Source organism: Pelophylax lessonae (assembly GCF_965119305.1).
Source record: "Pelophylax lessonae genome assembly, chromosome: 5".
Classification (NCBI taxonomy): Eukaryota; Metazoa; Chordata; class Amphibia; order Anura; family Ranidae; genus Pelophylax; species Pelophylax lessonae.
Window position 1 is genome coordinate 209,039,998 of NC_138772.1, and position 23,100 is coordinate 209,063,097.

At 41.7% G+C, this 23,100-nt stretch overlaps 1 protein-coding gene across 1 annotated transcript in view; it reads right to left on the minus strand.

Moving 5' to 3' along the window:
- COA1 (cytochrome c oxidase assembly factor 1) overlaps window positions 1-23,100 on the minus strand; it is an 83,428-nt gene that overhangs the window by 37,087 nt on the left and 23,241 nt on the right. The window lies entirely within an intron of this gene.

Below are 23,100 nucleotides of genomic sequence, written 5' to 3' on the forward strand. Positions count from 1 at the left end.
AGATAAAGCAGACTGAGGTTACCAAAACAGGTAGGGAGCACAGAATAATGGGAAAAAAGACAGCCATCTTTTCACTTTTCCCCAAAAATCAACCACACACAGAATAGAAATTTTGGCCAGTTACATACAACAATACAGGTGAAGCATTACTGAATGCAGCAAGAAAATGTCTTGCCACCATCAGGTCCAATGTGTGAAGTGCTAAACGTATGGGCTCATGCACACTGCATCTCTAAGAAGCGGCTCCTACAGGATTTTGAGCTTTTTTGAGCTCTCACTTTTTCTGCCTGGAAGCTCCCATCCATGTTGGCCAATGTGTCCATGCACACTATTTTCAGAAGTGTACAGGCATATGCTCTTACAGGCAGAAAAAAACCCCCCACCAAACTCGCATTTTTTAGAGAGAAGCTTTTGAGCAGAAAAGACGCCTAAGTGCCCCAAAACACTTGAAAGAGCATGAAAAAGTGCAAAAAGGCTTAAAAACGCACAGAAAAATAGGAAAAAAGAGCTGAAGGGAGAGTTTGTGAGAAAAAAAAAACACATGCTCAAAAAAGCTAAAAGAAGCTCAATAAAAACGTGCAAAAGAGCACAAGCTTCTTCAAGCTTTCAGGCAGAGAAATAAAAGCAGCTTTTTTTTGCTCTGCAGTGTGCATGAGCCCTATGACAGCCAAAAACTGGACGTTTCTTCATTATGTTATATTTACTAATTTAAATAAGTAAAAGTGAAAGAAAAGCCTAAAGGCCCGTACACACGCACCGATTGTTGGCCGTAAATTTTCGGCCAACGTCCGATCGGCCGATTGTCGGCTTGTTAGTATGATGCTTCCGACAACCGACTGCGACTTTTCGGCCGAACAAAATCTGGTGTGCATGCTGTAAAATTTTTGTTGGCCGTCACCAGAACGGCCGATTGTTCGTCAGTCAGTACAGATTTCGGCAGACAAAAATCAGATGAGCAAGACTGGGCATGCTCAGAGAAGAAAAACACACGGAAAGTAAGCCATCACATGACATCACTTCTGAAGTTGGTTTCTGTCGGCCAACAAAAGTCCAGTGCAAGTCTAGAGCACATTTCAACCAACATAACAACACTGGACAAAAGACGGCCGATCGGTCGGCCAACAATCTAACTATTCCTCAAAATGTACCCTTCCCCCTCCTACTACCTTCCTGAAGGTAAAGTTACATTTCAGACATATTCTGTATTGTAAAAGCTGCATAGAAATTTTGTTGAAAACGTTTTTACGACTTCTAAAATTTCTGAAAATTTTTACGATTTCTAATTCTGATGTATTTTGTGGACTCACATTGTAAAATACGTGATACAGGAAAAGAGACAGAGCTTCTGATAGCCGTGCAACCAGTTGAAGCAATACTTGAGAAGACTAGGGAATTACCAGGCCTAGTACAGAATCACTGGATGTAATAACTACTACTTTCCGAGAACTAAAAACATGTTGGGAAATAAGAGGGAACTCAGAGACAACCCTGAAGCACAAAATAAATTGCACTCGCCTAACTGAAGGCCAGTGTGTACATCAGAACCAAGACTCTAATCTAGCAGATCTCCAGGCCTCTTTAACAATATAAGTTCAATATATCTGGAAGTAGATCTGTTTGATTTGCAGAGCACCACACAATATGATTATCTGCAGACTGAACTCATTTCCAAACATACAGTATATTCAAGAGTAAAATAATATTAATTACTATCACATTTTTTCAGGTTTTTTTTTTGAACAGTTTCACAACTTAGGCCTCATGTACACTACATCTGCTAAAAGGATGTTTAGAAGCGTTTTTTTAAGCAGCCCCTAAATTCTCCTCAATGTTATCTGATGTGTACATGTACATGCAGTACTTTATAGCAGTTTAGAGTCACTTGGAGTTACAGGCATCTTTTGAAAGCACAATAATCACGTTCAGGACTTTACCGGCATTTAAAACGCCAAATGCTTGTAACCGCGGTAAACCGCGTTTATGTGCGTTTGCATTCATAAGCGTTTTTAAAGGCGAAAACATTTCTGATAATTTTTGAACATATAAAAATGTTGAAAAAACACAAATTTCACCACTGTTGCCTGCATCAATGTACGAGTCAAGAAGCGATGAACTTTGGTCCTCTCACGCAATTTTCTACATCTTTGGAGCCTCAGCAACAGCAGCATCAGGAGCATTTCCTCACACATGCTCATGATGAGATCCATAGTAAAAACACAAAAAATAAGACAGCTACTGTATCTACAAGCACACTGCTTTCTCTTCTCTCACAGAATGGCGGAAAGCTAATAATTGACTTGTTTTTCATGCATTGTGGCCATTTGGGAGGGTCTTCTGAGGTTATGTCTAAAAAAAGCTTCAGACCTCAAATGCTCAGAACCGCTGCTAAACTCGCATAAACGCAGTATGTAAAAGCTGTAAAACAGAAGTTTTTCACTGTCGGTTTCCAGTTGTCAAGTTTCCAGCGTTTACAAAAAGGCTTTTGACACTGTCCCACATAGAAGACTTATCAATAAACTACAGTCATTGAGCATGGACTCCCATATTGTTGAGTGGATTAGGCAGTGGCTGAGTGACAGACAACAGAGGGTTGTAGTCAATGGAGAACATTCAGAACAAGGTCATGTTACCAGTGGGGTACCTCAGGGATCTGTACTGGGACCAATTTTGTTTAATATCTTCATAAGTGATATTGCAAAAAGGCCTCGATGGTAAGGTTTGTCTTTTTGCTGATGACACAAAGATATGTAACAGGGTTGATGTTCCTGGAGGGAAATGCCAAATGGAAAAGGATTTAGGAAAACTAGAAGAATGGTCATAACTCTGGCAATTGAAATTTAATGTGGATAAGTGCAAGATAATGCACCTGGGGCGTAAAAACCCAAGGGCAGAATATAGAATATTTGACACAGTCCTGACCTCAGTATCTGAGGAAAGGGATTTAGGAGTAATTATTTCAGAAGACTTAAAGGTGGGAAGACAATGTAATAGAGCAGCACGAAATGCCAGCAGAATGCTTGGATGTATAGGGAGAGGTATAAGCAGTAGAAAGAGAGAAGTGCTTATGCCGCTGTACAGAACACTGGTGAGACCTCACTTGGAGTATTGTGCGCAGTACTGGAGGCCATATCTTCAGAAGGATATAGATACTCTAGAGAGAGTTCAGAGAAGAGCTACTAAACTAGTACATGGATTGCAGGAAAAAACTTACCAGGAAAGGTTAAAGGACCTTAACATGTATAGCTTGGAAGAAAGAAGAGACAGAGGGGATATGATAGAAACTTAAATACATAAAGGGAATCAACTCGGTAAAGGAGGAGAGCATATTTAAAAGAAGAAAAACTACCACAAGAGGACACAGTTTTAAATTAGAGGGGCAAAGGTTTAAAAGTAATATGAGGAAGTATTACTTTACTGAGAGAGTAGTGGATGCATGGAATAACCTTCCTGCAGAAGTGGTAGCTGCAAATACAGTGAAGGAGTTTAAGCATGCATGGGATAGGCATAAGGCTATCCTTCATATAAGATAGGGCCAGGGACTATTCATAGGATTCAGATATATTGGGCAGACTAGATGGGCCAAATGGTTCTTATCTGCCGACACATTCTATGTTTCTATGTTTTCAACCGCCCTGTGTACATGAGCCCTTATATTACTTGTGCCATTACAAATGTTCCTTCACTTGTCCTATATATGTACAGAGCAGTTTAGGCGCACGGAAATAATCTATAAATGGTAGTAAGAAATGATTCATTACTCATTTTTTCCTTTTACATTTTTAGAACAGTGATGTGAATAGACTTCTTTAAGTGATTAAATAAACTGATAAATTCAGCAGTATGCATATGCCAATCACCCACAACCAGGAAATGAAAAATAAAGCACAGTGAAGGAGAATGTAGAGATAACAAGAGACCTGCCCTTCAGGTTGCATAGGTTGGAAAGACTTTCATAGAAAAGAAAAAGAAAAGAAAGATCTTTGGCAGCTCTTATGTTGACAAGGCTAGCAGAGTGTGCAATGACTTCTAGTTAATAAAGTTTAAAGTAGGACTAAAGGCAAAACATTTTTTTTCATTTTGTTTAAAGTAGGGGAGGGTTATAACCCCTGACAGTTTTTATTTTTGCCACCTGAGTCCCATTGGGGAGATTTATCTTTACTTCCTGTTCCATAGCCAAAACAGGAAGTGAGAGGAATACCCTCTAAAGTGAGGGAACCCCTGGCTGTCCACAGGATCTGCAAAAGTAGTGTCCACATTAGAAGATATCCCCACTATTCCTGTTCTAGGGAAAAGCCAACATTTTTTGATTTTCTTTTACTTTCTTCGGTGTTAATGGTAGACAGTACAAATAGACAGTTTGAATCTTCCTAACAGGGTCCCAGACAGCAATAACTGACAGATTTTCTTATCCCTCTCCACTGTATCCAAAACTAAAAAAAAAAAGTTTTGCCTTTAGTTATATTTAAAATCCTGGCGTATGTTTTTTTTTTTTTTTTTTGATGTACACATTTGAAAGGCTAGAACTTGATGAGTGGTAGTTTTGCCTTTAGTTACAGTGCCTTGCGAAAGTATTCGGCCCCCTTGAACTTTGTGACCTTTTGCCACATTTCCGGCTTCAAACATAAAGATATAAAACTGTAATTTTTTGTGAAGAATCAACAACAAGTGGGACACAATCATGAAATGGAACGAAATTTATTGGATATTTCAAACTTTTTTAACAAATAAAAAACGGAAAAATTGGGCGTGCAAAATTATTCAGCCCCCTTAAGTTAATACTTTGTAACGCCACCTTTTGCTGCGATTACAGCTGTAAGTCACTTGGGGTATGTCTCTATCAGTTTTGCACATCGAGAGACTGAAATTTTTGCCCATTCCTCCTTGCAAAACAGCTCGAGCTCAGTGAGGTTGGATGGAGAGCGTTTGTGAACCGCAGTTTTCAGTTCTTTCCACAGATTCTCGATTGGATTCAGGTCTGGACTTTGACTTGGCGTTTCTAACACCTGGATATGTTTATTTGTGAACCATTCCATTGTAGATTTTGCTTTATGTTTTGGATCATTGTCTTGTTGGAAGACAAATCTCCGTCTCAGTCTCAGGTCTTTTGCAGACTCCATCAGATTTTCTTCCAGAATGGTCCTGTATTTGGCTCCATCCAGCTTCCCTGTCCCTGCTGAAGAAAAGCAGGCCCAAGCCATGATGCTGCCACCACCATATTTGACAGTGGGGATGGTGTGTTCAGGGTGATGAGCTGTGTTGCTTTTACGCCAAACATAACATTTTGCATTGTTGCCAAAATGTTCCATTTTGGTTTCATCTGACAGAGCACCTTCTTCCACATGTTTGGTGTGTCTCCCAGGTGGCTTGTGGCAAACTTTAAATGACACTTTTTATGGATATCTTTAAGAAATGGCTTTCTTCTTGCCACTCTTCCATAAAGGCCAGATTTGTGCAGTATACGACTGATTGTTGTCCTATGGACAGTCTTCCACCTCAGCTTTAGATCTCTGCAGTTCATCCAGAGTGATCATGGGCCTCTTGTCTGCATCTCTGATCAGTCTTCTCCTTGTATGAGCTGAAAGTTTAGATGGACGGCCAGGTCTTCGTAGATTTGCAGTGGTCTGATACTCCTTTCATTTCAATAATATCACTTGCACAGTGCTCCTTGGGATGTTTAAAGCTTGGGAAATCTTTTGTATCCAAATCCGGCTTTAAACTTCTCCACAACAGTATATCGGACCTGCCTGGTGTGTTCCTTGTTCTTTATGATGCTCTCTGTGCTTTAAATGGACCTCTGAGACTATCACAGTGCAGGTGCATTTACATGGAGACTTGATTACACACAGGTGCATTCTATTTATCATCATTAGTCATTTAGGTCAACATTGGATCATTCAGAGATCCTCACTGGACTTCTGAAGAGAGTTTGCTGCACTGAAAGTAAAGGGGCTGAATAATTTTTCAGTTTTTTATTTGTTAAAATTTGAAATATCCAATAAATTTCTTTCCACTTCATGATTGTGTCCCACTTGTTGTTGTTCTTCACAAAAAATTACAGTTTTATATCTTTATGTTTGAAGCCTGAAATGTGGCAAAAGGTCGCAAAGTTCAAGGGGGCCGAATACTTTCGCAAGGCACTGTATACTTAAAATCCTGGCGTATGTTTTTTTTTATGTACACATTTGAAAGGCTAGAACTTGATGAGTGGTGAGCCTGTACCTTGAATGAGATGGAGCAAGATACAGAAAAGTCCTAGTCAGGGCCATCTTACCGAATGGGCACCGTGGGCAGTTGCCCGGGGGCCCCACTTGCCCGGGGGGGACCCCACCTGCCCAGTGACCCAGCCCCAGCCAAGCATTAGTCTCGATTCCCGTGTGCATCCCACCGCCGAACTTAGCAGATGGCAAGCGCCTGTTGGCTCTGGGCTACTGTCAGGCTACCTGGGCCATGGAGGAGGAGCCCACAACTGCAGGAATGCCTGTCCTCCTCTACGGGAACAGGCACACACAGGACAGTCGAGTCTGACTCCCGTCCCTGTGTGTGTTCACCGGACCCAGCCGCCCAACTTGGAAGCTGTCATTAGCCTGGCACTGCTGTACCAATAAATATCGCCTTATTGATAATTTGCATTTTTATTCTCGTGGGTGATTGTGTAGGCAGGGCTCCAGTGCACTGCATTGCCCGGGGGCCCTTTAATGCTCTTAAGGTGGCACTGGTCCTAGTGCAGTGGTTCTCAACCTTAGTGAGACCAGGATAAATTCTTCCAAAACCTTCCATGTCCCATCGGTAAAAAAATGGGAAGAAAGGAAAATTAATTTGTATGAGCACTTGAGAAAGTATCAAATCTACCTTTCTTTGACACTAAAAATGTTTAAATAGATAAGACCACGTGCAGGCCAGACTAGATTCACCAACCCAGACAGATATATATGGATATTGTGAAATGCCATTATTGGGCTCCTCAAATATTCTATGGACTGCTAGAGACAATTTGATGTTTGAAGGTTATTAGCCGCAGCTGTTCCCTGGTAATTTGCCAGCAATACTTGCCAGATAATGCCACATGAAACACATACCAGTGTAGCCTAGTGCCAGGATAAGAGATTTCCTTTTAAACTACTGGTGCCACATAAAAGCACTCTTTACATAGGACCTCGGCACCATGCAATTTATGTCTCCACTTAAAGCGTATGTCTGCGTAAAATAAAAAAAATATTCAGTACATCTCTTTGAAACATTTGCATTTCCATGCGTTTTGTTTCTTTAAAAACATTGCATATACAGAAAACTACTTTTTGATCTTGCCAAAAACCCAGTGAGCTCTTAACGTCTGAAAACACTTACCATTGATTCACTGAATTTCCTAGCCGTGTTGTCATCCCTTCTGGAGTTCTCCTTTGTTGGGCTACAGAACAACCCCCACCCACCCTCGGTACTTATCTCCATGAGATTCAGAGGATCCCATATGCACAAAGGAATAGATCTTAAGATATCAAATGGTTACTTTAATATGCTTTCTGCGACAGCGCTAGCTCGTTTCAGGACCAATTTTAAATTTTACAAACTATAAATTCCAGTGCCTCGCTATTTGTGCTAAATACTTTTCAGTTTAATACCTATTCCTTTGTAACCTCATACACGGGGTTGCATGTTATTAGCTTGTAAAAGGACAGCTCGTATATGTAACAGTACATACACAGACAAGCTGTAAACGCCAGCGCCTCCTTATCTGTACTAAATACTTAACCCATTCCCTTTGTAACCTTATACATAAGGTAACATGTTCTACCTGCTTATACAGTGCATCCAGAAAGTATTCACAGCACTTCACTTTTTCCATATTTTGTTATGTTACAGCCTTATTCCAAAATAGATTAAATTCATTATTTTCCTCAAATTTCTACAAACAATACCCCATAATAACAATGTGAAAGAAGTTTGTTTGAAAATGTAATTACATTTTTAAATATTCAGAGCCTTTGCTCAAGTCTTTTTGTACAGAGACATCCTGTGCCTCGATACAATCCTGTCCCGGAGGTCTACAGACAATTCCTTGGACTTCATGGATTAGTTGGTGCTCTGACATGCACTGTTAACTGTGGGACCTTATGTAGGCAGGTGTGTGCCTTTCCAAATTATGTCTAATCAACTGAATTTACCACAGATGGACTCCAATCAAGTTGTAGAAACATCTCTAGGATGATCAGTGGAAAGAGGATGCACCTGAGCTCACTTTTGAGTGTCTTGGCAAAGGCAGTGAATACTTATGTACATGTGAATTTTTGTTTTGTTTTTTATTTTTAAGAAATCTGCAAAGATTTAAAACAAACTTTAAGGTTGTCATTATGGGGTATTGATTGTAGAATTTTAAGGAAAATAATGAATTTTTTTTTGTTACAAAACAGGGTGCTTTATTGCAATCTTCAGCAATACAGTATAACAGAACACAAAAAATGCAGTAAAGTTCAGTACATAGCAAAAGAATGGACACACAGAAAACAAAGAGCACCCTTAAACAAAGCAATAATCACCAAAGACAAAGTAATGGACTCAGCATATTTAAATATGGAAAACCCATATATTCAAGCACAGGGTGGATAAAAAATCAATAGTTTTTTTTTTTTTAAATGCAGATTTTTTGGATTTTAATCAGATTTTTGTTTTATTTTTTATCAAATTTATTTTAACAAAATGCTTATAGAGTAAAATTCTATCTAAAGATAGTTTTCTGTTTAAGTTACATTAATAATTTAGTTTATTCAGCATGAAATGGAGCTTAGGTATTATTGTGGAAATTTTATTAGGACTAGTGTGGACATTTTTCAGGACGTGTTTTATTTAGCTTTTCATTATGGTTCCTATTGTCGGTTTGCTTATAATATGCTCATAAGAGCACGTGCGGGCGAACCAGCATTGAGGAAAAACTACTGGCAGTGAAAACCTTCCGCTAGATGTTTAGACGCGTTCGCTCTACATATACATCTCCACCGGCGAACACTCCATGCGCGGGTCTGTTTTCCGGTAGAGATCTTATGTGTACTGCGGTGCGGAGTTCAAGGATCAAGCAGCAAGTATATGACAACCAGCAAGGGCCCCTGTATAATGTGCAGATTTGTTTGCTCGGCGGGGATATATTTGCACCATGAACTCAATATAATTTTGATATCTATCTGCCTTTATGAAGGTATACACGCTCATGCTCTCTACTGTGCCTGATCACCATAGTGAAAACAGCATTGCTCTTTCCCTGCAGATAGCCTCAAGTCTATGGGAACAGTATTATAATCCTATAGGGCATTGTTCCCGGAGCCTTGCTTGGTGGGATTTAGTGGGATTCACGGCAGTAGTAGTGGCGGAAATGCATGCACGAGTTTGATCGGAGCAGCGTTCACGGTTCTAGACGCTGGTTTCGTTGGGTAGTGTTATGCGCGAATTCCGCTACACGTAGGTTTCATTGTTAACTACGTTGTGCGGATTTCCACACACCAACGGTGGGAAGCCTTGCACGCTGCTCTGCTCATTCATGATCGTGTACTCCCCCTTTCTTCGGGTCAAAGGAGGAGCCGATGCAGGACAGAGATGACAGTGGCTCTTTAAAAATTATGATTTCAATCGAGTTGATTTAAATTTGGCTTTTTTTACTAGTGATATTAATCATGATTTAAATCAAATCCACCCCGTTCAAGCAACAGGAAAATGAAATGTGATTTAATCACCTCAGGTCAAGGTCCAGGGGGACCATACCTTTTTAAACTTCCAGGGGCATTACCTGTTGATATACATTAATTTGTAAAGGGAACCAGTTGGAATCACCATTGCCTACCACGAGGCAACCTCAGGTAGCATTATAGCTGAGCATTTCATCTGAATTTCTTTTTAGCATAACAAAGGAGATAAGAAACCATAGCTTAGTATGATGGGAATTTTGTTATCCTGAATCCACAGTAGTGCAAAGGACCGAGAGGGCACCAGGATCAATTGTAACCTTAGAATAAGTTCCTCAAACACAGCACCCACAAACACAGCAGTATGAAATCATAGTGGGGCACGTCACTCCCAGAACATATGTAAATACTACCCAGGGTGTAGTCGACAGCATGGACAGATGGGATCCTGATCCGGGAACATCCTATGCAACCTAGAAAGATTGTAATATATCCGATGCAGGAATTTAACTTGAATTTGCTTATCTTTAGAGGAGACAACAAGTTTAGGACCTTGCTCCAAACAATCCTCCCAATCTTCCTTATCTAAAGAGGAAATGTCCCCATGCCAATATTCCCACAGTTTCTCAATCTGTGTCAGAAGGTCCAGAGATATACAAGATTCTGCTCATTTTAACAGCAAGGCACTGGCCACCCCTAAGAAAGATGTGACTTCAAGGCAGGATCACAAGGTATGAAACAATGTTCCCACTGCCGAGTTGCATCCATAGCACAAGTTTCTAGCTGTGGGATAGATATAGTGCAATAAATCTGGTGTCTAGTACCAGTGCATTAGGTATTTATATATATTTACTTTGTATGTTGTTCATATAGAACTTACTGTATGTGGGCTTGAGAGGAAGCATCCATCAATTCTCCAAGGAAAGCTCGCCCCCAAATATCAACATGTAAAGAAGGGTTCTTCAAGAAGTGTACTCAGCATTTTGTGTTTCCTACAGATTCTTTTGAAAAGGGTAAACTGATCAAATTTGAAATCTCAAATTGTAAGTCCAGGCTAGATCTAATTAAAAATCAAAAGGGCTCCCACCCTAACTCCTATACCACCCTAAGCTCAGATCCTAACTCCTATTCGAACTACCATGTAGAAGGAAGGTGCTAATACTTGTCTATTCTCAGGGTGCTCCTGCCCAGTCACATGATTGGCTCCTGGCTGCTTGCTTCAGGTAAGAAGAGGAACAGCCCCCTATGACTGTGGAGCTGCGTAATTCCAGATAAAATTAAGCAAGGCTGTCTGATTAGGGGGGCAATGATGAGGAGTGTAAAACCTAATTTGTATTTCTGGATAAAGTGAGGAAGTGCAAAACCTTCTGTTGCTTGTGACAACATTGGGCAGACTTCACTTACCTTCTTTCTTTGTGACACTAAAACAGGAATACACAGGCAGAAATAAAACCAGACGAGGGATTCTAATGGTTTCCTATTCTATTGAGTACTTTTGTTGCTGTCTCTGTTCCCACTGTAAGAACTTCCTATCACTTGATCACACCAGGGAAGAACCCTAAAAACAGACTGCTATAAACACTTGAGGTTTTACATTTTCTGCCCAAAATTCTGGTTGGATGTGAACTTTGAGGGTACATTCACACCAGGTGCGTTGGGCGGCTATTCCAGCACAGTCCCACTGTAAGACAAGGCAAAGTGCCTTGTCTATGGCGTGGCCAGTTCACACCATTGCTTTGCAGCGGTGTGCAGGCAGTGTGCTCTGAACAAAAGTAGCACAGTCACTGCATGCCAGCCGATAGAACTGTATGAAATGTCATTGTGTGACATTTCAATAAAATTCACTTAAAGAAAAACTAAGTGCAATGTGTCAGGATTGATGCATCAGCACTGCCTGTACCGCAATTCACATCAGCCGCTGCGTTGTAATGCAGCGGCTGGTGTGAATGGACCCTAAGCACATATACATTTACAGTTTTACAGGCCAAATAATTAATTTACTGGCTTTCTTGTTTGAGTCAATGACATGGAACATGAATGCAGCCATTGAAGTTAGCAATGGAAGCCTATGAATCTCTCTCATGACTGGTTTTCTTTAAATAAATTTGTGGCAGAACAGGCCAGCAGTGACTTGCATATTTAATTATTTAATTTTTCATTAGGACTCCTAGTGCATACAGAATAAACTGAAAAATACATCAAGTTGCTTATTTTGTTGCAATAATAAACATCCTCACTTTCCTTTGATTTTCTATAATTATCATCCTTGGATTTCTTCAGATGTGTTTTTCTACCTAACCACAGATACTTCCAATGTAATTATTGATTTTCATGTACAACATGGCTATAGATGACAATAGCAAATTAATTCCAAACTATTAGTCATGTTTAATTAGTCTGAGAAAGTCATTTTGCAACAGGGCAGGGCAGACCCATTTGTACAAGTTTATCAACATGAATGAAACAGTTTCATCTGCCTGCTGAAGTATTTTGCATGTCTTGCTCTGTTTTTACCTATCCAGTGGGTAAGGTTATCATGACACAGCCATATACAGTCATTAAGGTGTAGTCTGTAGTAATGAATCCAGTTCTGTCGGTTACTAATTGAAGAGAGAAATGGGAATTTCATATTTCACATTGCAATCTGGTGATCTATTTATTTTCTACACAGTGGTGCTACTTTTAGAAAGCAATACTTCACCAGATGTTTACCACAGTTTTGGTGTGATTTGGATCTAATTTTTTTAGTTTAAATTTGTTTATGCCCCCAATAGCCAACAGTCTTAAACATTTGGTATCAAAAATATGTAATTTTCGTAATTTTTGAAGATTTGAATCAGAAAGGGTTCCCTTGTGCCAGGTACCCAGAACCATTCTCACTCATGCCAAACAATAAATTAGTACTGCACTTTGTCTTTGGGCCATTGGAATAAAAGGGTCCGTTCTAAATCTTATCCCACACAAATTTTGCTTAGATTTTACCTGTTTGATTATCAATTATTATTTACAAGTATGAAGTGTGGTGGTCTACTCATAGATTAACTTGGTTGTGAATTTTGGTCTTTAAAATGTAACGTTATTGGTAAATGTTAATCTAAAAGGCCAGATCAAAGCCTAAGGAATTCAATCTGGGGCTGGCTGAAGGCCTAAAACCAATTAGCACTCCTGTTACCTGTGAGCTGCAACCAACAACAGGATCTAGTGTGTCACAGACCTTAGGCCAAGCCCACTTTGGGCAACCCATCAGCAATAAGATCACTAAAGGGGAGGGGGGGGGGAGGAGAAATAACTCACCTGTTTCCAACAGCAGGCCCAACGAGGCTGGCAAGGGAGATCCTATTTACACCTAGTTGTTTTTAGGCATCTATGTTTTCCATGGAAATAAACTGAAATTAAAAAAAAAGGCATGTTGCAATTGTAATCTTGAGTAGCTCTGAAATGACCGCCAGCCAGTGTGGTGAAAGCAGAACAGGTAATTTATTTGAGCCATGCTTAAACAAAAAGACAGTTTACTTTAGCCAAAGTCAATAAACAGTCCAATTCCTGGTATCACAAACTAAACAGCAGGCTCACTGCTAATCTTCAGTCCTATACTCCAAAGTAAAGGTGCCAGGCAGGCCACATGGGCTCAGCTTGTCTGAAAGCTCCTACTTGCTACATGGGTTGTGAGTCTCTCTTCCACTCATTTCTCTGACACAGGTGCTGATTTTCCTCTGCTGCCTTTCAAGCCTCTCTCACCTGGGACTAGGGCCGAAACTAGGGGGGCATGGGGTGGGGAATTTGCTCTCAGTGAGACCGCTGCCAGCTTCTGTAGTGGAGGACAGGCAGCATATCCCACTGCCACCCAGTCAGCAGAAGCTGACCAAAAAACTCTCCATTCTCAAAAGCCGGGGTGTGGGTCGGCATGCTCATTCATTCAGGGACAGTAGGGGAGCCCCCATGAGAGGCTCATGGCAGGGGCAGGGCCAGTGCCAGGAAGGATGAAAAATCGTTTTTTTTTGTCATAAGTAGTCATCCATGGAGCAGGCTGGCAAGCAGCTCCGCTCCTTCTCTCGGTGTGGCCAAGCAATGTGCAGGGAGAGAGGGAGCGAGGCAGGCAGCTGGGAGATGGCTTGAGCCTGCTATACAGTGGTGTGGGGAGCAGCTCTGTGGTGCCCGGCATCTCCCTTTACACCTCTGGCCAGCAGTTCACACTATACAGTGGAGGGGAAGGGGGTGTCTGACCTGGACAGGCACTGGCTTTAGTACGCCAGTGAGTCGTTTGGCCACTGTATAGCAGGCATCACAGAGCTGCCAATCAGTAGTGCAGATTTTTGTGTGTGGGAAGGGGGTCAGGGGTGTGCAGAGACATAATAGTACAGAGGGGTGTTAGAAGTTTAAGAGTTGCTGAGATGTATAGTGGAGAATATATATGAGCTGAGGGTGCAGAGGCTTGCTGGGGGGTATAGAGGATGCTGGGAGATGCAGAGGTATTTGGGGGGATGCAAAGGTGTGCTGGGGTGCATAGGTTTGCTGGGGTTACGGAGGTGTACTTGGGGATACAAAGTATTCTGAGGGGTGCAGAGGTTTGTGGGGGGTATGGAAGTGTGCTGGGGGTACAGGAATAAAATGTAGATATGGAGATGTACTGGGCACAGAGGCATGCTAAGGGGTTCAGAGGCTTTTGGGGAAGGGGAGGTGCAAAGATGTGCAAAGAGGTACAAAAACATGCTGGGGGTACAGAGATTTGCTGGGGAGTACGGGGGTGTTCTGGGGCTACGGAGGTGTGCTAGAGATACAAAGATGTGGTGGGGGGGGGGGTTACAGAGGTGTGCTGGGGGTTATGGGGTGCTTTTGAAGTGCAGAAATGTACTAGGGATAAGAAAGTGTGCTGGTGGGTATGGAGGCGTGCTGTGCTATTTGTGGAACATACTGTCATATTTGTGGTGGAGCAACTGTAAAGTTTGTGAAGGGACTGTAAAATTTGTGGTGGAGCAACTGTAATATTTATGGAGCACTCACTCTGCAGTAGTTGTGGTGGAGCAACTGTTAGTGGTACAACTGTAATGTTTGTGAAGCGACTTTAAAATTTGTGGTGGAGCACTGTAATATTTGTGGAGCATACTGCAGTAGTTGTGGTGGAGCAACTGTTCATGATGCAACTGTAATATTTGTGGTGGAACTGTAATATTTGCGGAGCATACTATATTTGTGGTAGAGTGGAACTGAGTCCTTGCCTCTGGTGAAAGAATGTCTAACTTTGCCTCTGCCTGGGACTTAACCCCTTCAGGACCAAAATCTTAGTAGTCAGGGTTTGGAGGCTCTTCCCACCCAAGTCTCTTTGAACCTTCAAAATGCCAGGACCAAATACAAATTTAGCAATCCAGAGAGTACTGGAAGTCAGTCTTTTCCAGCCAAACATAACCCAGGACACCTCACCCTGCATGGGTGAGAACCCCTGAGTATCAAAATGTCTCTGCAACTCTTCCCTCTTAGCTCAATGGGGGAGATCGCTGTACTAACTGCAAGTAGTTAGTACAGTGGCACCTCCTGAGCTGCCAGATTTTTTTTTGTTCAGCCCTGATGGGTTGAATGAAAGAAAAACTATTAGTGTGTGCCAGGCTTTAGGCTCTCAGCTGATTGGCCTCTAGTGACTCACTGATTATCAGTACAGTACCAAGATTTCAGGACAACTGAGGCTGCGTGGAGCTGGGTGAGACAGGGCCTTACTGGATTTTAAACAGTATTGGCACCTATTTTAAATGTTTTGCATACCTTTACCTACAAAAGGGACCAGCCATAAGTAGCCTATCAGGTCCTAAAGTTTTGACTAAAGTTCCACTTTAAGTGGAAACATTACTGTACTTTTAGGTATATACACACATTCAAAGGTGTTAAAGCGGTGGTAAAGGCTTCATTTTTTTTTTTTCTAATAAAAAACATGTTATGCTTATCTGCTCTGTATTGTATTATCTGTATGGTATTGTACAGAGTAGTCCTGAACTTCCTCTTCTAGGGTCCAAAGCCAGAGTTCTCAGCTCCTCTTCTTCTGTGTGTGCCCCCGTAGCAAGCCGCCAGTGGGCTTGCTCCCGGACCGCACAGACACACACAGTGGGGTTCAGCCCCACCCCCTTCTCCCTCCGCACAGGATTTGATTGAGAGCAGCCGTTGCAGATGGACGCAGACATTTTTTTTTGGGGGGGGGGGGGGATAAATTAATGGGACGTTTTTTACCTTAATGCGAGGGATGTATTAAGTTAAAAAATGTGTTGTCTTTAGCACCACTTAAAGTATTAGTATACTGAAAAGTCATTTTTTAATGTAAATTTCTTACTTTTCTTACTAGAGGTACCATATTTTCATAACCTTATTTCATATATAGATTTGCAGATTATTCTTCTAGTGGCTATCAGTGTCAGTGCAATTATCACTACTGTTGAATGACAATAAAGCTAATTATGATAAAGATGGTATGGTTTCAATTGGTCTGACTGACTTACAATGAGATAGATAAGTAAAAAGGAATAAACAGCATGCAACATTACTAAGAGGGAAGTACATCCCGTATATAATATACTGTAAAGAGTAAATATTGCTGCCCCAAGTAAAGAGAGTGGACAAAATATCAGAAGTATATATATATGGATATAGTGTCACTTTAGCCTGTAGAATAACTGCAATTTTTTTGCAGAAATTCTGCTGTCATGCAGGTTCTGAACTAAGTATGGTAGGATTCTGTCCCATTCTTCAATAGGAAAAGCCTTCAATTGTTTGGGGGATGAAGGGGCAGAAGTCTAAATTGTATTGTGTGCTTCTGAACTTCCCATTGAGCTTCAATAATGTTTAGGTCTGGTAACTGAGAAGACCATTGGAGGCATTAGTCTTTATCCTCCTCAGTAAATAAACAATCTTGTGATTATTATCTTAATATATAGAAACATCATGGGAGAACAATTTTTGAACCAGAGATTGAACTTGGTCCAGTCAACTTCCCTCATGTTCTTTGACCCTTACATAACTATGTAGAACAGTCATCAGCCTGAATGACTCCCATGAGATAGCTGCCAATGCTCCCCCCACCACATTTAACAGGTGGCAACCTTGTGGGTTGAAAGTATATGTTGGCTCATAACTCATCCAAATGCAGGAAATAGCATGAATATTCTTTAGACCTCATTACTTTTTTCCTTTGCTCGCTGTTTGGTAATGCAGTCTATGTTATTCATATATTGTAATTTTTGGACTGTTCTGCTGACTTAAATATTCTTACTGTTTTTTTACATGTACTTATATAGCACAGTCAATTTATGCAGCACTTCACATATACACATTGCACATTTACATCAATCCCTAGCCTTAAGGAGCGTACAATCCTACACACACTGGGGTCAATTTTGACAGGATGCAACTATCTATCAGCATGTATTTGGAGTGTGGGAGGAAACTGGAAATCCCTCTCAAAGATCTTTCTTTGCAAATGCCAAAGAACAGAGAAATATCATGTGACCACAAGACAGCACTGCAGGAATAAGGTACTTAGAGGATTAAAAAAACAAACAAAATACAGTGGAATGATATATATGATTTATGTGAACGAACGATGGCAATTAAAGTGTTTGTAAAGTTTCATTTTTTTTCCCTATTAAAATAAAAAACATATGTAGCAGGTTTTCCAGGCATTGGACCTGATGTGGGTCTGCCATTGTTACCAGTGACACCTTCAGCCCATTTAAGCTGAATACCCAAGTGTGAGATTGGAGACAATGACCATTCCGGCATCTTCGGTTTGTTTTGTTTATTTGATGATAGGGATGGGAGAAGGGAATGAGTGGGATACTCCTCTGGCTCAACTAGGTACAACTGGGACACTGCACAAAAATGCCTGTTAGCACTGTCTTGACTCCAGCTGAATGCCGACCAACGCTTGCTGGGGCTTGAAAAATACTGACTTGCTAAACTTGTGCTTAAACTTGACTTTGGACACTCTGGTTAGCTCAAAAGTCCTGTGAACAGCTTCCTCCAGCCCTTCACTGACTAAGGTAGCTCTTTGTAACTGCTTGTGCTGCTGCAACTCTCAACACTGTACACTGCACGCTGTACACTTTAACACTTCAGGGCACAACCGCTGACGCCCCCCTTTACACTTCAGGGTCCTCTCACTAGGCACCCCCTCTGAACTTCAGGGTCCTCTCACTAGGCACCCCCTCTACACTTCAGGGTCCTCTCACTAGGCACCCCCTCGGAACTTCAGGGTCCTCTCACTAGGCACCCCCTCAGAACTTCAGGGTCAACTCTGGCACCCCCTTTACCGCTAGCTGGCTCCTGGATCCCTTGGACCTTCACCGGAGTGGTCCCCTCTGCTAGGCAGACCCCCAGGGGCAGTTTACAGTACTCATGAACTGGGAATGCTTTCCTGAAACTGGGCCCCCTCAGCTCCGCTGGTCCTCGGCACACCGGATCCTCTCTGCAGCTCAGCTCACTCCGTCCCCTCAGGCAAGCCGCCCGGGACACCCGATCCTGCTGACAGGAGGAGAAACAGCTGCACTCTTCCTCCCGGGACTCTGCTTCCCGCCAAAGACGCTGCGTCATGCGCTCCCCTCATACCCACTCCCAGAATCCTGTGTGGCAGAATCTGCCTTTCTGGGGTAGATACAGGCCTGAATGTGCCACTGATTGGGTTTCCTCCACTGCCCGATGAGAACCCTCTCATGGAGCCAGTGGGGAGACTCCACAGTCTCAATAGCCACACCTGGGAGACATGACAGTCCAGCTGAAAATCATGGCCCCGCTGTTAGGCAGCCAAGGCCCACTATATTTTGCCTAGCACCTCCTCTGTGCAGTGGTTTTGTACAGGGCAGTCCAGGTCCTCCTCTTCTCAGATCCCTGGCTGAAGCTCCTAGCCCCTCCCTCCTTTTGAGTGCCCCCACAGCAAGCAACTTGCTATGGGGGTACCCGAGTCAAGCTGCAGCGCCATGCATCCTCTCAGACACAGAGCTGCCATTCGGCCCTGCCCCCCCTATCTTGATTGGCTGAGCTTGATTTACAGCTAAGGGAGCCAATGGCGCCACTGCTGTGTCTCAGCCCATCAAGAGAGAGAGAGAGAGAGTCCGGGATGGCTGAGGCACTCCTGGACATCGCTGGATAGAGAGGGGGCTCAGGCGAGTATTAGGGGGGCTGCTGCACACAGAAGGCTTTTTATCTTCATGCATAGAATGCACGAAGATAAAAAAAAACACCTGCCTTTACAACCCCTTTAACACTTCTCTGTTTAGTATCACTTCAAAATCTTTGTTGTGCAAGTGCATTAAAAATTAGTGCTAGAAAGGCAATATTCTAAAAGGGCCTGTTTAAAAATTCAGCTGTCTAATTAACAATGGATGGAAGGTGGGGTGGGGTGTATAATTATCACTATACCCATTTTTTCAATCTCCCAGTTTAACAAAGTTTTTTGTCAAGCCATGCCTTTTCTGCATATGCTAGGTACAGAAACCTCAAAATCAGATTATTTAACTTATTTATATAGACCAGGTGTTTCACACACCCAGTACACTTGAGGCTCCCCCAACTTTGTATCTAAACCTAACACAGGCTAAAACAGATCAGAATGCCTTTAGCATTGCATAGCTGCAGGGGAAGTCTTTGCTGCATTTATATATAAAAATATAATTAGCATTAAAAAAACAAAAAAAACAAAACAGATGTTACTGAATAATTAAATAGCTTTTGTGATTAAATAATATATTTAGTGAAAGCAACAACATATAATGTAGTACTTTAGCCCTTTAAAATAATTATGCAATTTTAAAGGAAAAAAATTTGCCTTGAACAAAACGGATTAAAGCAATAAATGCTTGTAGACAGGATAACCCTGTGCATGCTTATTCAGGCCAATAAGAAGTTAAAGTGGTGGATAGTTCTAGCAGTTTTCCAGCTTCGGAAATATCTTGCACCGCATGCCACATTAATAAATTACACTGCTTCCGCAAACAGAGGTCCCCTGTTTGGTGATACGCTGAGGAACAAACATTATCTATTTCATTTCTGATCATGTGCACCTCCATTTGCAAGGCTCAGTGCCCTCAAGCTGTGTGTGTCTGTACACAGTTGTTAAAGGGGAGATGAAGCACGTGGAATTCTGATTCATAGCAAAGTCTGCATGTGACTTTTATTTGTGACTGTTTAAATTGAAACCAGAACTTTCATGCACATTGACTTACAGTATCTCACAAAAGTGAGTGCACCCCTCACATTTTTGTAAATATTTTATTATATCTTTTCATGTGACAACACTGAAGAAATTACACTTTGTTACAATGTAAAGCAGTGAGTATACAACTTGTATAACAGTGTAAATTTGCAGTCCCCTCAAAATAACTCAACACACAGCCATTAATGTCTAAACCGCTGGCAACAAAAGTGAGTACACCTCTAAGTGAATGTCCAAATTGGTCCATATTTGGTCCACAATGTCCAAAAAAGTGTCAATATTTTGTGTAGCCACCATTATTTTCCTGCACTGCCCTAACCCTCTTGGGCATGGAGTTCACCAGAGCTTCACAGGTTGCCACAAGAGTACTCTTCCACTCCTCCATGACAACATCACAGAGCTGGCAGATGTTAGAGACCTTGCCCTCCTCCAACCTCCATCTGAAGATGCCCCACAGATGCTAAATGGGGTTTAGGTCTGGAGACATGATTGGCCATTACATCACCTTTACCCTCAGCTTCTTTAGCAAGGCAGTGGTCGTCTTGGAGGTGTGTTAGGGCTCGTTATCATGTTGGAATACTGCCCTGCGGCCCAGTCTCTGAAGGAAGGGATCATGCTCTGCTTCAGTATGTCACAGTACATGTTGGCATTCATGGTTCCCTCAATGAACTTTAGCTCCCCAGTGCCGGCAGCACTCATGCAACCCCAGACCATGACACTCCCACCACCTTGACTGTAGGCAAGACACACTTGTCTTTGTACTCCTCACCTGGTTGCAGCCACACACGCTTACTACCATATGAACCAAATAAGTTTGTCTTGATCTCATCAGACCACTGGACATGATTCCAGTAATCCATGTCCTTAGTCTGCTTGTCTTCAGCAAACTGTTTGCAGGCTTTCTTTTGCATCGTCTTTGGAAGAGGCATTCTTCTGGGACAACAGCCATGCAGACCAATTTGATGCAGTGTGCGGCGTATGGTCTGAGCACTGACAGGCTGACCCCCCACTCTTCAGCCTCTGCAGCAATGCTGGCAGCACTCATACATCTATTTCCCAAAGACAACCTTTGGATATGACGCTGAGCACGTGAACTCAACTTCTTTGGTCGACCAGGCATATTCTGAGTGGAACCTGTCCTGTTAAACCACTGTATGGTCTTGGTCAGCTTGCTGCAGCTCAGTTTCAGGGTCTTGGCAATCTTCTTATAGCATAGGCCATTTCTATCTAGAGCGACAGTTCTTTTTTTCAGATCCTCAGAGAGTTCTTTGCCATGAGGTACCATGTTGAACGTCCAGTGAGAGTGAGAGCGATAACACCAAATTTAACCACTTAAGCCCCGGAAGATTTTACCCCCATTCCGACCAGGGGGTATTTTACGACTCGGGACTGCGTGACTTTAACTGACAATTGTGCGGTCATGCAATGTGGTACCCAAACGAAATTTACGTCCTTTTTTTCCCACAAACAGAGCTTTCTTTTGGTGGTATTTGATCACCTCTGCGCTTTTTATTTTTTGCGATATTAATAAAAAAAGAGCGAAAATTTTGCAAAAAAATGACATTTTCAACTTTGTCTTTTAAAAAATATCCAATATACTCAATTTATGTATTTTTTTTTGGCCAAAATATATTTAGCTACATGTCTTTGACAAAAAAAAATTCAATGAGCGTATTTTTATTGGTTTGCGCAAAAGTTATAGCGTCTACAAACTATGGTGTAAATACAGAAATTTACGCAGCTTTAATTTTTGACTGCCTATCTCATTTCATGAAGTGCTAAAATGGCAGGGCAGTACAAAACCCCCCCAAACTACCACTTTTTGGAAAGTAGACATCCTAAGGAATGTTCTGAGAGGCATGTTGAGCTCATTGAATATTTCATTTTTTTGTCACAGGTGTTTGAAAAATGACTAAAAATTTTTTTTTTTTTTTTTTTACACAAAGTTGTCATTGAAATGATATATTGCTCACACATGCCATGGGTATATGTGTAATTACACCCCAAAATATATTCTGCTGCTTCTCCTGAGTACAGGGATACCACATATGTGGGACTTTTTGGGAGCCTAGCTGTGTACGGGACCACAAAAACAAATCCCCACCATCAGAATTTCAAAGGGCGTACATTTTTCATTGCATTTTCTCACTACCTCTAACGGTTTAGGAGGCCCTGAAATGTCAAGATACCACAAAACCCCCCCAAATGACCCCATTTTGGAAAGTAGACACCCCAAGCTGTTTGCTAAGAGGCATGGTGAGTCCATGGAATATTTTATATTTTACCACAAGTTTTGGGAATATTACTATTTTTTTTTTTTATTTTTTTTTTTTACACAACGTTGTCACTAAAAGATAAAATTCTCACACATGACATGGGTATATGTGGAATTACACCCCAAAATACATTCTGCCACTTCTCCTGAGTATGGGGATGCCCCATGTGTGAGACTTTTTGGGAGCCTAGCTGTGTACAGGACCGCGAAAACCAATCAACACTCCCAGGTTTTCTAATGGCGTAAATTGTGCATGTCACCTCTGCACTACCTGTCACAGTTTCGGAGGCCCTAAAATTCCAAGATAGCACAAACCCCCCCCAAATGACCCCATTTTGGAAAGTAGACACCCCAAGCTATTTGCTGAGAGGCATGGTGAGTCCATGGAATATTTTATATTCTGCCACAAGTTCCGGGAAATACATATATATATATATTTTTTTTTTTTTTTCACAAAGTTGTCAGTAAATGAAATATTGCTCACACATGCCATGGGTATATGTGAAATGACACCCCAAAATACATTCTGCTGCTTCTCCTGAGTACAGGGATACCCCATGTGTGAGACTTTTTTGCAGTCTAGCCGAGTACAGGTCCCCGAAAACCAGTCCCCGCTTTCAGGCTTTCCAAGGGCGTAAATTGTTGATTTCACTCCTGACTACCTATCACAGTTTCGGAGGCCCTAAAATTCCAAGATAGCACAAAACCCCCCCAAATGACCCCATTTTGGAAAGTAGACACCCCAAGCTATTTGCTGAGAGGCATGGTGAGTCCATGGAATATTTTATATTTTGCCACAAGTTCCGGGAAATATATATATATATATATATTTTTTTTTTTTTTCACAAAGTTGTCAGTAAATGAAATATTGCTCACACATGCCATGGGTATATGTGAAATGACACCCCAAAATACATTCTGCTGCTTCTCCTGAGTACAGGGATACCCCATGTGTGAGACTTTTTTGCAGTCTA